This window comes from Coregonus clupeaformis, unplaced genomic scaffold (assembly GCF_020615455.1).
Source record: "Coregonus clupeaformis isolate EN_2021a unplaced genomic scaffold, ASM2061545v1 scaf2227, whole genome shotgun sequence".
Taxonomy (NCBI): Eukaryota; Metazoa; Chordata; class Actinopteri; order Salmoniformes; family Salmonidae; genus Coregonus; species Coregonus clupeaformis.
In genome coordinates this window covers 15,389-33,172 of record NW_025535681.1, presented here as the reverse complement: position 1 = coordinate 33,172, position 17,784 = coordinate 15,389, and positions in this window count along the sequence as shown.

The following is a 17,784-nucleotide window of genomic DNA, read 5'->3' as shown; positions in this document are numbered from 1 at the left end:
TACACTATGTTTCACTACTACTGTTGCTCACTACTACTACTACACTACTACTACTACTACTACTACTACTCTCTCTGCACTACTACTGCACTACTACTACTACTACACTACCACTACTACTATACACTACTACTATACATAATACTATCTCACTACTCTCCTACTACTCTACACTGCTACCTTCTCCTACTACTCACTCCTGCTACTACTACTACTACTACTACTACTACACTACTACTACACTATACTACTCTACCCCACTATACTACACTACTACTACACTACTCTACTCTGTACTACTCCACTATGCTATACTACTGCTACTTCTGACTGCTCACTACTACTCTATCTATACTGCTGCTACACTCTCACTCTGCACTCTGCACTCTCACTGCTGCTCATTACTGCTCACTGCTGCTACTCTACTCTACTCCACTATATTACTCCGTACTTCTTACTCACTCTGCTCCTGCTACTGCTACACTACTGACTACTGCTACTGCACTGCTACCACTACTACTACTACTACTACTGCTACACTCGTACTATCACTGCTACCATCACTACTCTACTACTACTTACTACTCTACTACTACTGCTACTTGTCTACTGCTACTACTGCTGCTCACTGCTGCACTGCTGCTGCACTTGCTACTCTATACTCACTGCTACTGCTACTACTGCTATGCTACTGCTACCACTGCTCACTGCTGCTGCTACCTGCACTTGCTACTCTGCTACTCTCTGCTTCTCTGCTTCTGTACTACTGCTCTTGCTCTACTGCTACCTACTGTGCCTTACTGCGCTACTACTGCTACTGCTACTGCTGCTCACTACTGCTGTGCTCTGTCTATCTACTGCTACTGCTCTGCTGCTGCTCTCTTGTGCTGCTACTCTACTTTACTCTTCTACTACTACTAACTACTACTACTACTATCTCTATTACTACTACTCTACTACTACTACTACTACTACTACTACACTACTACTGCTGCTACTACACTCTGCTACTACTGCTACTATACTTACTACTACTGCTACTACTACTGCTCTGCCACTGTACTACTGCACTCTCTATCTACTACTCTATATGCTACACTTCTCTCTCTACTGTACTGCTGCTACTGCTTCTTTGTGCTCTGTGTCCTCTCCACTCTACTCTCTCTACTACTCTACTGCTACTGCTGCTCTTCCTATCTACTACTCTGTATACTCTACTACTACTACTACACTCAATCACTTCTACTACTACTACACCACCACACACCCACAAACACTGTTTCTCTCTCTCTCTGTCTCTCTCTCTCTCTCCATCTCTCTCTCTCTCTCTCTCCCTCTCTTTCTCTCTTAGCATGTTACCCACACAGCACATCTCACAGTCCCACACCTACGCACACACACACCCCCACACACCCACCACCACACATACCTCACACATGCTCACATCCACACCCTCCACCACCACCCACACACCCACACACACACTTCACCCACACTTGCTCACAGTCACACACACACACGCGACACCCCATAAGCTATACACATGAATAAACAGAAGGACAATGTACAGTACCTGAGAGTTTGTTAAGAGTTCCAATAGAAATCTTGCCTTATCCCTTCTACTGTATAGGATGAGTTAAAGGGATACAAAACTCTAGTTAAGAAAATAATTAATATAATAACAATAATATAATCTAATGTTATATGCTATCAGTAGGCCCTGGTTTCAGGCCAAACAGACAAAGACAGACAGAGAACAGGGATTCTGAAATTCTATTACAGTTCCTTCGGGAAAGTATTCAACCCTTTTAGTTTTCCACATTTTGTTACTTTGGCAGCCTTATTCTAAAAATGGATTTAAAAAAATAAAATATTTACATTTTTACCAGCGCTCTTATCCAGAAGCGACTTACAGTTAGTCATATTATTATTTTCCTACCCCTGTGTCACCCCCAACCTCGTTACAACCCATACTCTCCACTCTACATCCCTGCCCCATTCCCTCCCCTACCCTGGCGCCTCTGGCCAGTCCCTTCGCCCATGGGTCTCCGGTCGCGGCCGCTACAACAGAGCCTGATTCACAGATCTCTAGTGCACAGCTAGCACTGCGATGCAGTGCCTTGGACCACTGCCCACTCGGGAGGCACATATTCAGCAATCTACACCCAATAAAACATAAATACTTTATTTACGTAAGTATTTACTTTCATCTTGAGATGTTTCTACAACTCTCTCTCTCCCCCTCCCTCCCTCCCTCCCACCCAATGGATTGGGAGTTTATCAAAATTCGATTTGTTGTCGGGTTTCTTTGTGGAGTCTGTGTAATCTGATGGAAATATGTGTCTCTAATTTCATACATTTGGCAGAAGGTTAGGAAGTGCAACTCAGTTTCCACCTCATTTTGTGGGCAGTGTGCACATAGCCTGTCTTCTCTTGAGAGCCAGGTCTGCCTACGGCGGCCTTTCTCAATAGCAAGGCTATGCTCACTGAGTCTGTACATACTCTCTCTCGCTCTCTCTCCATCTCTCTCCATCTCTCTCTATCTGTCTCTGTCTGTCTCTCTCTCTCACCTCTGATGAGTGGGTCTGGTCAGAGCTCTGGGACTCTGTGGAACTTGTGGCCTGGGTCTGAGGATGACAGATCAACACAACACAGGTAAATACATTCACACCCAAAACTAAACTAAACTGAATAACTCTACAGGAGTTCCAGTGGTGTGTGTGTACCTGGTTCCCTGGCAGCTGTGGCAGTACAGGGACCTGTTGACGTGAGGAGGAAGAACACAGTCTGTTAGTTTACCTGGTACTCTAATTCAGTGGTACCCAAACTATGTGGCGCCCCCTAGGGGAGGGCAGGGGGGGAGCGGCTTTCCACTTAGTCTTGAAAGTTGTAATAGTAGAATGCACAAGTTGCAATTGCTAAATTTGGATAGTGCATCATCAGTTTGTCTCTTGTGATGTCAGTCATTGCATACCTTAGAGAGCTATTTATAACTTATCAGAAATGTCCAGATTAACTAGCCCATGTTTTTTAGCTAGGTTTTTTAACCCATAGATTTTGTTGTAATGGTTGAGTCACTCAAATATCACACGAATACACATTATACCTGTCAAAATGTATAGAAATGCAAGACAATGAGCTTTAAACCTGCTGGGTGAAATTAGTCACCTGGTTTACCATTTCATCTAGTTCAACTAGTCAGCTGGTCTACCTGGTCATCTAGTTCAACTAGTTACCTGGTCTACCTGGTCATCTGGTTCAACTAGTCACCTGGTCTACCTGGTCATCTAGTTAAACTAGTTACCTGGTCTAACTGGTCATCTGGTTCAACTAGTCACCTGGTCTACCTGGTCATCTAGTTCAACTAGTCACCTGGTCATATAGTTCAACTAGTCACCTGGTCATCTAGTTCAACTAGTCACCTGGTCTACCTGGTCATCTGGTTCAACTAGTCACCTGGTTTACCTGGTCATCTAGTTCAACTAGTCACCTGGTCTACCTGGTCATATAGTTCAATTAGTCACCTGGTCATCTAGTTCAACTAGTCACCTGGTCATCTGGTTCAACTAGTCACCTGGTCATATAGGTATTCTGTTCAGGGCCAGATAGCATTACAGTTTGCTCTGTTTTTTAGTTGATACTTTCAAGTGTGTCAAAAATCTGATTTAAAAACCATAAAACTTATGGAACAGCTGGACTGTGGGTAGACACACATACAGACACACACACACACACACACACACACACACACACACACACACACACACACACACACACACACACACACACACACACACACACACACACACACACACACACACACATACAGGCACACACACACACACACACACACACACACGCATACGCACACATGCTAACACGCACTCTACACAAATGTACACTATATATACAAAAGTATGTGGACACCCCTTCAAATTAGTGGATTCGGCTATTGCAGCCACACCCGTTGCTGACGGGTGTATAAAATCGAGCACACCATGCAATCTCCATAGACAAACATTGGCAGTAGAATGGCCTTACTGAAGAGCTCAGTGACTTTCAACGTGGCACCGTCATAGGATGCCACCTTTCCAACAAGTCAGTTCATCAAATGTCTGCCCTGCTAGAGCTGCCCCGGTCAACTGTAAGTGCTGTTATTGTGAAGTGGAAACGTCTAGGAGCAACAACGGCTCAGCCGCGAAGTGGTAGGCCACACAAGCTCACAGAACGGGACCGCCGAGTGTGGCTGGTGGTACTGTGGTCTAGATGTAGGTCCTCTCGGCATGTTTCCTCTCGGCGTGGATCCTCTCGGCGTGGGTCCTCTCGGCGTGGGTCCTCTCGCCGTGGGTCCTCTCGGCGTGGGTCCTCTCGGCGTGGGTCCTCTCGGCGTGGGTCCTCTGCAGTCCGGAGGGTCTCGCTGGTCTTGGTGAGGTGTCCTTTGTTCTGTTGTGAGGTGCTGGGTCTGCGGTTGAGGGCCATGTCTTTCAGGGTCCTTGCAAAAGTAGGGACTGCTGCCTTGTAGAGGTGGACCTGGTCATAAAGGCTGTGCAAGTCCAGGGTGGAGTGGTGGGCCAGGTAAACGTTAGGTTTTGAGGCACAGTCACGGGAAATGCTTGCGTTTACCTGCTGTATGGTAGCAGGGTGGAAGTATTATCATGGTAGCAGGGTGGAGATAACCACTTGTGCGTTGGGGAAGGTGGAAGAAGCTTTTTCAATCACTCCCTTGAGTGCTGTGGCCTCCCTTTCCTGCTGTGTTCTCAGGTCGTTTGTGCCTGTGGCTGGGTGATCCTAGTTGGTCTTCAGACAGAAGGTCTAGGGTGCGCTGGGTGATCCTAGTTGGTCCTCAGACAGAAGGTCTAGGGCGCACTGGGTGTTTGGACACCAGCGTTTGGTGTGTTTGGTGAAAAGTACATTTTCTTGTATGTATTTCCTATTCGAGTACATAAGGAGTACAATCTGTGGCTTTTGTGTGTCCTCAGTGGGGGTCGAGGGGTTTTCTGTCATGAATCCCGCTTCCTGAGTCTGTTTCTGCCTGTGTTGCCTGTTTTCTGTTCTGGAGTCTGTTTCCTGAGGTTCCTGAACACACCCTGTCTGGTTGCCAGGCCCGAGAAGCTAGGCGGAGAATCTCTCTATTACCCGCACCTGCATCTCATCAGCTGTCTGCACACCTGGTCCTGATCATCACCTCTCCACTTCATAGCTCTGACCTGACATCCATTCCCTGCCGGATCGTTAGCCATGAACAGTATGTTGTGTCAGCGTATCAGCCTCAAGTTTACTAGAGTTAGTTTTGTTGTTCTGTACTTTTTACTCTGTCTACAGTCATTCTCCGGAACATTCACCCCCACCCCCTGCCTGGTCGTCGGTGGCTTCTGTGACACCATTGGATCTGCCTATTCACTCCCACCCGACTCACCTCCGCTGCCCGCTCCGTCTCCTGGATTATTCTGCTCCCACATTTGAGTCTGTAAATAAATACTCACCTTCGTTCTACTCATCTTGTCCTGGTCTGCTTCTGGATTCTGCTTTAGAGAATCGTGACAGAACGATCTGGCCAAGAATGAACCCAGGACCTGGACTCCGTTCGCGCATGCCATTACCCATCAGGAGAAGATGTTGGGACAACACAGCACGGCGCTTCAGGAGATAGCTTTTCGGTTCTGAACTTTTCTGCCAGTCTGACGAATATCCAGGCTCAGCTCAGTTTGCCGCGGATCATCCACCACCTGCTTCACCCCTCTCACCTGCCGCTTCTGGATCTGTTTCCTTCCGTGAGCCCAAGGTTCAGGCTGCCAGATAAGTACTGAAGGGGATTTGGGAAGATGCCGTTCATTTCTTATGCAGTGTGGACTAGTGTTCGATCTGCAGCCCCCACTCTTACGCCACAGACAAGGCTAGGATAGCTTTTTGTTATTGAACTGCTGCGTGGAAGAGCTCTGGAGTGGGCTTCAGCCGTATGGGAACGACAGGACACCTGCATGGCGTCATACCAGGAGTTCACGGCAGAGATGAGGAAGCTTTTTGACCATCCAGTCCGAGGTAAGGACGCAGCTAAGCGTTTGTTCTCTCTTCGCCAAGGAGCTCGCAGTGTTGCAGACTTTGTTATCGAGTTCAGGACCTTGGCTGTGGAGAGTGGGTGGAATGAGGAGTCACTACAAGCGGCTTTTTATCAGGGGTTGTCGGAGCACCCTCAGGGATGAGCTGATCTCCTATCCGGAGCCTAGTGACCTGGACAGTTTGGTAGCGTTATCTGTGGGTCGATAGCAGAGTCCGAGAGAGAAGGAGGGAGAAGCAATGGGGCCCGTCCAATCAATCGGGCTACTCGGTTACCATTGGGTTCAGGAAGTGGACCAGAACGAAGTCGATCATTGTTCACCACCGGGATTAGTAGAGAGGTCCTGCCTCCAGATCCTGAAACCATGCAAGTGGGGCGGCAGTTAACCAAGGAGAGCCCAACGTAGACGTGAGACCAACAGCTGCCTCTACTGTGGTAGCTCGGGACAGATAAAGCCTCCTGTAGAACCATGTCCAGATAAAGCCTCCTGTAGAACCATGTCCAGATAAAGCCTCCTGTAGAACCATGTCCAGATAAAGAGTCCTGTAGAACCATGTCCAGATAAAGAGTCCTGTAGAACCATGTCCAGATAAAGAGTCCTGTAGAACCATGTCCAGATAAAGCCTCCTGTAGAAACATGTCCAGATAAAGCCTCCTGTAGAACCATGTCCAGATAAAGAGTCCTGTAGAACCATGTCCAGATAAAGAGTCCTGTAGAACCATGTCCAGATAAAGAGTCCTGTAGAACCATGTCCAGATAAAGAGTCCTGTAGAACCATGTCCAGATAAAGAGTCCGGGGTGAAAAAGTTGAATGAAAAAAGTAAAGTGAGGAAAAAACTAAGACGTTGGTAAATGTATTAAAAGTATTAAAAATTTAAAAATGAAAAGTTTGGCATATAGCCAAGTAGCAACAAACAGCACAACAGCACTGAGACAAGTCCGGAAGTTGAGGGCGGAGCATATAGAGGGAGGGGCTGATAATCAACAACCTGGTGGCATCTTCCCTGTGGCATAAACTGTCTGTCCTCAACCCCCCCGCCCGGTCTGCTCGCAGACCTGCAACGCAAGCTGGTGGATTCTCTCTGGTCGGGCCATCACTGGCTGAGGGCGGCAGTGTTGTACATGTCCGTCCACGAAGGAGGACAGGGCCTGGTGGAACTGGAGAGCAGGGTGGCTGCATTCCGACTAAAGGCGGCTCAGAGACTGCTGTACCATACTGATGTCGGCTGGAGGAGCCAGCATGCAGCTGCTGAGAGAGCTGGCGATTAGGGTTGGACCGGCAGCTATTCCTCATGAGGCTGGAGGGGCTGAGGACAGCAGGTCTCTCTGATTTTTACTCTGCAGTGCTGAGGGCCTGGCAGCTACTAAGGCCCACATGAGAAGGGGGTGTGGAGCCTGGGCTGTGGGTGTGGGAGGAGACTAACAGACCCTTTACTATTGTTTAATGGGATGGTTTCAGGAGATATGGTGTGTCGGGGGGTCTGTCTGTACAGCTGGGGAAGATGGGTTGGATATACTGTTGTAGAAGTGGTGATGTTTTGTATCGTGGGGGTAGAGAGCAAGGTGATTATGCAGTACAGGGATATATATATATTAAGGGGGTGAGTTTTTTAATGAAATTAGGATGTATCATTAAAGGAAAGACAAAAATCTCTCTCTCTCTCTCTCTCTCTCTCTCTCTCTCTCTCTCTCTCTCTCTCTCTCTCTCTCTCTCTCTCTCTCTCTCTCTCTCTCTCTCTCTCTCTCTCTCTCTCTCTCTCTCTCTCTCTCTCTCTCTCTCTCTCTCTCTCTCTCTCTCTCTCTCTCTCTCTCTCTCTCTCTCTCTCTCTCTCTCTCTCTCTCTCTCTCTCTCTCTCTCTCTCTCTCTCTCTCTCTCTCTCTCTCTCTCTCTCTCTCTCTCTCTCTCTCTCTCTCTCTCTCTCTCTCTCTCTCTCTCTCTCTCTCTCTCTCTCTCTCTCTCTCTCTCTCTCTCTCTCTCTCTCTCTCTCTCTCTCTCTCTCTCTCTCTCTCTCTCTCTCTCGCTCTCTCTCGCTCTCTCTCCCTTTCTTCCTGTTGGACGTCATGGCGTCAGCTAATCAGGATCCTAATAAAATTCCAAACTTGACCTAGTGTTGCATAGTAGTCATGGTCACCAGTCTCTCTCTCAGTCTGGACAGAGTCCAGGAACCCATCTCTGCAACACACAACACACACGCATGCACACACACGCACACATTTAATGGTTAATTTATCCTAATCAGAGAAGTGCCCCATCCCAGACAGGCGTTATGACTGGCCCATCCCAGACAGGCGTTATGACTGGCCCATCCCAGACAGGCGTTATGACTGGCCCATCCCAGACAGGCGTTATGACTGGCCCATCCCAGACAGGCGTTATGACTGGCCCATCCCAGCAGGCGTTATGACTGGCCCATCCCAGACAGGCGTTATGACTGCCCATCACAACAGGCGTTATGACTGGCCCATCCCAGACAGGCGTTATGACTGGCCCATCCCAGACGGCGTATGACTGGCCCATCCCAGACAGGCGTTATGACTGGCCCATCCCAGACAGGCGTTATGACTGGCCCATCCCAGACAGGCGTTATGACTGGCCCATCCCAGACAGGCGTTATGACTGGCCCATCCCAGACAGGCATTATGACTGGAGGTTGTAAACTAGACTATAAAGGGGCCATCTAGGATTTGTACATACTTTTTTTAAACTTTAAAATTACACTCTTAGAAAAAAAGGGTTCTTCAGCTGTCCCCATAGGAGAACTCTTTTGGTTCCAGATAGAACCCTTTTGGTTCCAGGTAGAACCCTTTTGGTCCCAGGTAGAACCCTTTTGGTTCCAGGTAGAACCCTTTTGGTTCCAGGTAGAACCCTTTTGGTTCCAGGTAGAACCCTTTTGGTTCCAGGTAGAACCCTTTTGGTTCCAGGTAGAACCCTTTTGGTCCCAGGTATAACCTGGAACAAAAAAGGGTTCTCCTATGAGGACAGCAGCAGAACCCTTTTGGAACCCTTTTTTCTAAGAGTGTATATGATATAAGGATATAGAGGAATTGATTCTTAAAGAATATAACGTATGTCTCATGAGCTTAGTTCAACTGTCTTACTCAAAAACCCTAATATAAGCTTGTTTTACTTGGCCCCATCCCTCAATTGTTTACCAAAAAAGTGGCGGGTGTCACTTTGTTGTTTGAATCCTAAATTGCCCCTTTAATGTCCAATGTGAAAAGACAATTATGCATTACAGACTCACATTCTGTTTCATTTCACCGGGGTTAGGGTTACAGTTAGGGTCAATAGCGTTGACAGTTAGGGTTAGGGTAAATAGAGTTGACAGTTAGGGTTAATAGAGTTGACAGTTAGGGTTAGGGTTAATAGAGTTGACAGTTAGGGTTAATAGAGTTGACAGTTAGGGTTAGGGTAAATAGAGTTGACAGTTAGGGTTAATTGCATTGACAGTTAGGATTAGGGTTAATAGAGTTGACAGTTAGGGTTAATAGAGTTGACAGTTAGGGTTAGGGTTAATAGAGTTGACCGTTAGGGTTAATATAGTTGACAGTTAGGGTTAAACGATTTGACAGTTAGGGTTAGGGTTAATAGAGTTGACAGTTAGGGTTAGGGTTAATAGAGTTGACAGTTAGGGTTAATAGAGTTGACAGTTAGGGTTAGGGTTAATAGCGTTGACAGTTACGGTTAGGGTTAATACAGTTGACAGTTAGGGTTAGGGTTAATAGAGTTGACAGTTAGGGTTAATAGAGTTGACAGTTAGGGTTAGGGTTAATAGAGTTGACGTTTAGGGTGTTGGGTTAATAGAGTTGACAGTTAGGGTTAGGGTTAATAGAGTTGACAGTTAATGTTAGGGTTAATAGAGTTGACAGTTAGGGTTAGGGTTAATAGAGTTGACAGTTAGGGTTAGGGTTAATATAGTTGACAGTTAGGGTTAATGGAGTTGACAGATAAGGTTAAGGTTAATATAATTGACAGTTAGGGTTAATAGAGTTGACAGTTAGGGTTAATAGAGTTGACAGTTAGGGTTATGGTTAATATAGTTGACAGTTAAGGTTAGGGTTAATAGCATTGACAGTTAGTGTTAGGGTTAATAGAGTTGACAGTTAGGATTAGGGTTAATATAGTTGACAGTTAGGGTTAGGGTTAATAGAGTTGACAGTTAGGGTTAATAGCATTGACAGTTAGGATTAGGGTTAATAGCATTGACAGTTAGGTTTAGGGTTAATAGAGTTGGCAGTTAGGGTTAGGGGTTAATATAGTTGACAGTTAGGGTTAGGGTTAATTGAGTTGACAGTTAGGGTTAGGGTTAATATAGTTGACAGATATGGTTAGGGTTAATAGAGTTGACAGTTAGGGTTAGGGTTAATAGAGTTGACAGTTAGGGTTAGGGTTAATAGCATTGACAGTTAGGATTAGGGTTAATAGAGTTGAGAGTTAGTATTAGGGTAAATAGAGTTGACAGTTAGGGTTAATAGAGTTGACAGTTAGGGTTAGGGTTAATAGAGCTGACAGTTAGGGTTAGGGTTAATAGCATTGACAGTTAGGATTAGGGTTAATAGAGTTGGCAGTTAGGGTTAATAGAGTTGAGAGTTAGTATTAGGGTAAATAGAGTTGACAGTTAGGGTTAATAGAGTTGACAGTTAGGGTTAGGGTTAATAGAGTTGACAGTTAGGGTTAGGGTTAATAGAGTTGACAGTTAGGGTTAGGGGTTAATAGAGTTGACAGTTAGGGTTAATAGCATTGACAGTTAGGTTAGGGTTAATAGAGTTGACAGTTAGGGTTAGGTTAATATAGTTGACACAGTTAGGGTTAATAGCATTGACAGTTAGGGTTAGGGTTAATAGCATTGACAGTTAGTAGGTTAATAGAGTTGACAGTTAGGCTTAGGGTTAATAGAGTTGACAGTTAGGGTTAGGGTTAATAGAGTTGACAGTTAGGTTAATAGAGTTGACAGTTAGGATTAGGGTTAATGGAGTTGACAGTTAGGTTGGTTAATAGAGTTGACAGTTAGGGTTAATAGAGTTGACACTTAGGGTTAGGGTTAATATAATTGACAGTTAGGGTTAATAGAGTTGACAGTTAGGGTTAGGGTTAATATAATTGACAGTTAGGGTTAATAGAGTTGACAGTTAGGTTAACAGAGTTGACAGTTAGGGTTAGGGTTAATAGCTTGACAGTTAAGGGTTAGGGTTAATAGCATTGACAGTTAGGGTTAGGGTTAATAGAGTTGGCAGTTAGGGTTAGGGTTAATAGAGTTGACAGTTAGGATTAGGGTTAATAGAGTTGACAGTTAGGGTTAGGGTTAAAAGAGTTGACAGTTAGGGTTAATAGAGTTGACAGTTAGGGTTAATAGAGTTGACAGTTAGGGTAAGGGTTAATAGAGTTGACAGTTGGGGTTAGGGTTAATATAGTTGACAGTTAGGGTTAATGGAGTTGACAGATAAGGTTAAGGTTAATATAATTGACAGTTAGGGTTAATAGCATTGACAGTTAGTGTTAGGGTTAATAGAGTTGACAGTTAGGATTAGGGTTAATAGCATTGACAGTTAGGATTAGGGTTAATAGAGTTGACAGTTAGGGTTAGGGTTAAAAGAGTTGACAGTTAGGGTTAATAGAGTTGACAGTTAGGGTTAGGGTTAATATAATTGACAGTTAGGGTTAATAGAGTTGACAGTTAGGGTTAACAGAGTTGACAGTTAGGGTTAGGGTTAATAGCATTGACAGTTAGGGTTAGGGTTAATAGCATTGACAGTTAGGGTTAGGGTTAATAGAGTTGGCAGTTAGGGTTACGGTTAATAGAGTTGACAGTTAGGGTTAGGGTTAATAGAGTTGACAGTTAGGGTTAGGGTTAATAGAGTTGACAGTTAGGGTTAATAGCATTGACAGTTAGGGTTAGGGTTAATAGCATTGACAGTTAGTGTTAGGGTTAATAGAGTTGACAGTTAGGTTGTAGGTTAATAGAGTTGACAGTTAGGGTTAGGGTTAATAGAGTTGACAGTTAGGGTTAATAGCATTGACAGTTAGGATTAGGGTTAATAGAGTTGACAGTTAGGGTTAGGGTTAATAGCATTGACAGTTAGGATTAGGGTTAATAGAGTTGGCAGTTAGGGTTAATACAGTTGAGAGTTAGTATTAGGGTAAATAGAGTTGACAGTTAGGGTTAGGGTTAATAGAGTTGACAGTTAGGGTTAGGGTTAATATAATTGACAGTTAGGGTTAATAGAGTTGACAGTTAGGGTTAATAGAGTTGACAGTTAGGGTTAGGGTTAATAGAGTTGACAGTTAGGGTTAGGGTTAATATAGTTGACAGTTAGGGTTAATGGAGTTGACAGATAAGGTTAAGGTTAATATAATTGACAGTTAGGGTTAATAGAGTTGACAGTTATGGTTAATAGAGTTGACAGTTAGGGTTATGGTTAATAGAGTTGACAGTTAAGGTTAGGGTTAATAGCATTGACAGTTAGTGTTAGGGTTAATAGAGTTGACAGTTAGGATTAGGGTTAATAGAGTTGACAGTTAGGGTTAGGGTTAATAGAGTTGACAGTTAGGGTTAATAGAGTTGACAGTTAGGGTTAGGGTTAATATAATTGACAGTTAGGGTTAATAGAGTTGACAGTTAGGGTTAACAGAGTTGACAGTTAGGGTTAGGGTTAATAGCATTGACAGTTAGGGTTAGGGTTAATAGCATTGACAGTTAGGGTTAGGGTTAATAGAGTTGGCAGTTAGGGTTAGGGTTAATAGAGTTGACAGTTAGGGTTAGGGTTAATAGAGTTGACAGTTAGGGTTAGGGTTAATATAGTTGACAGATATGGTTAGGGTTAATAGAGTTGACAGTTAGGGTTAGGGTTAATAGAGTTGACAGTTAGGGTTAGGGTTAATAGCATTGACAGTTAGGATTAGGGTTAATAGAGTTGGCAGTTAGGGTTAATACAGTTGAGAGTTAGTATTAGGGTAAATAGAGTTGACAGTTAGGGTTAGGGTTAATAGAGTTGACAGTTAGGGTTAGGGTTAATAGAGTTGACAGTTAGGGTTAATAGCATTGACAGTTAGGATTAGGGTTAATAGAGTTGACAGTTAGGGTTAGGGTTAATAGAGTTGACAGTTAGGGTTAATAGAGTTGACAGTTAGGGTTAGGGTTAATATAATCTGACAGTTAGGTTAATAGAGTTGACAGTTAGGGTTAACAGAGTTGACAGTTAGGGTTAGGGTTAATAGCATTGACAGTTAGGGTTAGGGTTAATAGCATTGACAGTTAGGGTTAGGGTTAATAGAGTTGGCAGTTAGGGTTAGGGTTAATAGAGTTGACAGTTAGGGTTAGGGTTAATAGAGTTGACTGTTAGGGTTAGGGTTAATATAGTTGACAGATATGTTTAGGGTTAATAGAGTTGACAGTTAGGGTTAGGGTTAATAGAGTTGACAGTTAGGGTTAGGGTTAATAGCATTGACAGTTAGGATTAGGGTTAATAGAGTTGGCAGTTAGGGTTAATACAGTTGAGAGTTAGTATTAGGGTAAATAGAGTTGACAGTTAGGGTTAGGGTTAATAGAGTTGACAGTTAGGGTTAGGGTTAATAGAGTTGACAGTTAGGGTTAGGGTTAATAGAGTTGACAGTTAGGGTTAATAGCATTGACAGTTAGGATTAGGGTTAATAGAGTTGACAGTTAGGGTTAGGGTTAATAGAGTTGACAGTTAGGGTTAATAGAGTTGACAGTTAGGGTTAGGGTTAATATAATTGACAGTTAGGGTTAGGGTTAATAGAGTTGACAGTTATGGTTAGGGTTAATAGAGTTGACAGTTAGGGTTAGGGTTAAAATAGTTGACAGTTATGATTAGGGTTAATAGAGTTGACAGTTAGGGTTAGGGTTAATAGAGTTGACAGTTAGGGTTAGGGTTAATAGAGTTGACAGTTATGGTTAATAGCATTGACAGTTAGGATTAGGGTTAATAGCATTGACAGTTAGGGTTAGGGTTAATAGAGTTGGCAGTTAGGGTTAGGGTTAATATAGTTGACAGTTAGGGTTAGGGTTAATAGAGTTGACAGTTAGGGTTAGGGTTAATATAGTTGACAGTTATGGTTAGGGTTAATAGAGTTGACAGTTAGGGTAGGGTTAATAGAGTTGACAGTTAGGGTTAGGGTTAATAGAGTTGGCAGTTAGGGTTAGGGTTAATATAGTTGACAGTTAGGGTTAGGGTTAATAGAGTTGACAGTTAGGGTTAGGGTTAATATAGTTGACAGTTATGGTTAGGGTTAATAGAGTTGACAGTTAGGGTTAGGGTTAATAGAGTTGACAGTTATGGTTAATAGCATTGACAGTTAGGATTAGGGTTAATAGCATTGACAGTTAGGGTTAGGGTTAATAGAGTTGGCAGTTAGGGTTAGGGTTAATATAGTTGACAGTTAGGTTAGGGGTTAATAGAGTTGACAGTTAGGGTTAGGGTTAATATAGTTGACAGTTATGGTTAGGGTTAATAGAGTTGACAGTTAGGGTAGGGTTAATAGAGTTGACAGTTAGGGTTAGGGTTAATAGAGTTGACAGTTGGGGTTAGGGTTAATATAGTTTACAGTTAGGGTTAGGGTTAATAGAGTTGACAGTTAGGGTTAGGGTTAATAGGTTAGGGTTAGTAGGTTAGAGTTAGTATGTTAGGGTTAGGGTTAGGGGTTAGTAGGTTAGGGTTAGGGTTAGTAGGTTAGGGTTAGTAGGTTAGGGTTAGTCGGTTAGGGTTAGGGTTAGGGTTAGTAGATTAGGGTTAGGGTTAGTAGATTAGGGTTAGTAGGTTAGGGTTAGGGTTAGGGTTAGTAGATTAGGGTTAGGGTTAGTAGGTTAGGGTTAGTAGGTTAGGGTTAGGGTTAGGGTTAGTAGATTAGGGTTAGTAGGTTAGGGTTAGTAGGTTAGGGTTAGGGTTAGTAGGTTAGGGTTAGGGTTAGATAGAATGGTGGTCAACAGAGAACAGACAGACACGAGCACGCCAACGCCCACTCCCATGCCCATGCACACACCACAAACACACACACACACACACACACATAACGTACCAGAAACGTAACAGTCATGTTGATAGTAGTCTATATGTGTCACGATCGTCGAAAGGAGCAGACCAAAGCGCAGCGCGTTGAGTGAACATGACTTTATTAGATAAAAGTCTAAACACGAAAACAACAAAACAATTGACGATAATGAAGTCCTCTGTGACACCGACAGAACATGGAACAAAAACCCACAAACACACAGTGAAACCACAACAGTTTAAATATGGCTCCCAATCAGAGATAACGAGCCGACAGCTGTCACTCGTTACCTCCGATTAGAGTCACATGAATAATCAAGAACCACCACAAACATAGAAATGAACACCTAGAAAACCAACATAGAAATACACCCAAAAGAAAATGAACAACCCTGGCTCAATAATCAAAGTTCATGGAGCCAGAGTGTCACAGTACCCCCTAAAGGTGCGAACTCCGGGCGCACCAGCATACAGTCTAGGGGAGGGTCTGGGTGGCGTCTGTCCATGGTGGCGGCTCTGGCACTGGTCGTGGTCCCCACCCCCACCATAGTCACTACCCGCTTACGTAGCCTCCTCCAAATGACCACCCTCCCATTCAACCCCACTGGATTAAGGGGCAGCACCGACTAAGAGGCAGCACCGACTAAGGGGCAGCACCGGACTAAGGGGCAGCACCGGACTAAGGGGCAGCACCGACTAAGGGGCAGCACCAGGATAAGGGACAGCACCAGGATAAGGGGCAGCACCAGGATAAGGACAGCACCGGCTAAGGGGCAGTACCGGACTAAATGGCGGATCCTGGCTGGCTGGCTCTGGCGGATCCTGGCTGGCTGGCGGATCCAGGCTGGACGGCTCCTAGCGGATCCTGGCTGGACGGCTCTGGCGGATCCTGGCTGGCCCCTCCTAGCGGATCCTGGCTGGGCGGCTCTGGCGGATCCTGGCTGGACGGCTCATGGCTGGCTGACGGATCTGGCTGCTCATGGCTGGCTGACGGATCTGGCTGCTCATGGCTGGCTGAAGGATCTGGCTGCTCATGGCTGGCTGACGGATCTGGCTGCTCATGGCTGGCTGACCGGATCTGGCTGCTCATGGCTGGCGGAAGGCTCTGGCTGATCCTGTCTGACGGAAGGCTCTGGCTGATCCTGTCTGGCGGAAGGCTCTGGCTGATCCTGTCTGGCGGAAGGCTCTGGCTGATCCCTGTCTGGCGGAAGGCTCTGGCTCCTGTCTGGCGGAAGACCTCGGCTGCTCCTGTCTGGCGGAAGGCTCTAGCGGCTCCTGTCTGGCGGAAGGCTCCTAGCGGCTCCGGTCTGGCGGACGGCTCTGAAGGCTCATGGCAGACGGGCGGCTTTGCAGGCTCAGTACAGACGGGCGGCTTTAGCGCCGTTGGGCAGACGGGCAGTTCAAGCGCCGTTGGGCAGACGGGCAGTTCAGGCGCCGTTGGGCGAGACGGGCAGTTCAGGCGCCGTTGGGCAGACGGCAGACTCTGGCCGGCTGAGGCGCACTGTAGGCCTGATGCGTGGTGCCGGAACTGGAGGTACCGGGCTGAGACACGCATCTCAGGGCTAGTGCGGGGAGAAGGAACAGGGCATGCTGGGCCCTGGGGACGCACCACAGGCCTGATGCGTGGTGCCGGAACTGGAGGTACCGGGCTGAGGACACGCATCTCAGGGCTAGTGCGGGGAGAAGGAACAGGGCATGCTGGGCCCTGGGGACGCACCGTAGGCCTGATGCGTGGTGCCGGAACTGGTGGTCCCAGGCTGAGGACACGCATCTCAGGGCTCAGTGCGGGAGCAGGAACAGGCCGGGCTGGGCTGGCGACGCGCACCGTATCCCTGGTGCGAGTGGCCGAACAGGCCGGGCCGGGGCTGGCGACGCACCATATCCCTGGTGCGTGGAGCAGGAACAGGCCGGGCTGGGCTGGCGACGCGCACCGTATCCCTGGTGCGAGTGGCCGGAACAGGCCGGGCCGGGCTGGCGAGCGCACCATATCCCTGGTGCGTGGAGCAGGAACAGGCCGGGCTGGACTGGCGACGCACACCGTATCCCTGGTGCGTGGAGCAGGAACAGGCCGGCTGGGCTGGCGACCACATCGTGGACCTGGTGCGTGGAGTAGGAACAGGCCGGTCCGTACCGGGAACACACACCACTGGCCTTAACTGGGGGATCAGGAACGGGCCGGACCGGACTGGTAACACACTTCGGGTCTCTCACGCCGTGCCACAACAACTTCCCTCCCTCTACTCGCCAATGGCTCCCGTAATCCAAAGCCTTCTCTCCATATCTCCCTGTGGCAGCTTCCCTGCTGCCCAGCCGCTAGCCATGTGCCCCCAAAAATTTTTTGGGGTTGCCTCCCGTCCTTCCGACGATAGCCCTGCCGACGCTGTTGCTCCTCTCTCGCGTCGCCTCTCCACCGTTTCCGCTCCATGGACGGCGATCCATCCCATCCAGATCTCCTCCCACGTCCAGGACCCTTTTTCCGTCCAACAGCTCCTCCCATGTCCAGACCCTTTGCTCCTGGACGCGCTGCTTGGTCCTTTTGTGGTGGGTTTTTCTGTCACGATCGTCGAGAGGAGCAGACCAAAGCGCAGCGCGTTGAGTGAACATGACTTTATTAGATAAAAGTCTAAACACGAAAACAACAAAACAATTGACGATAATGAAGTCCTCTGTGACACCGACAGAACATGGAACAAAAACCCACAAACACACAGTGAAACCACAA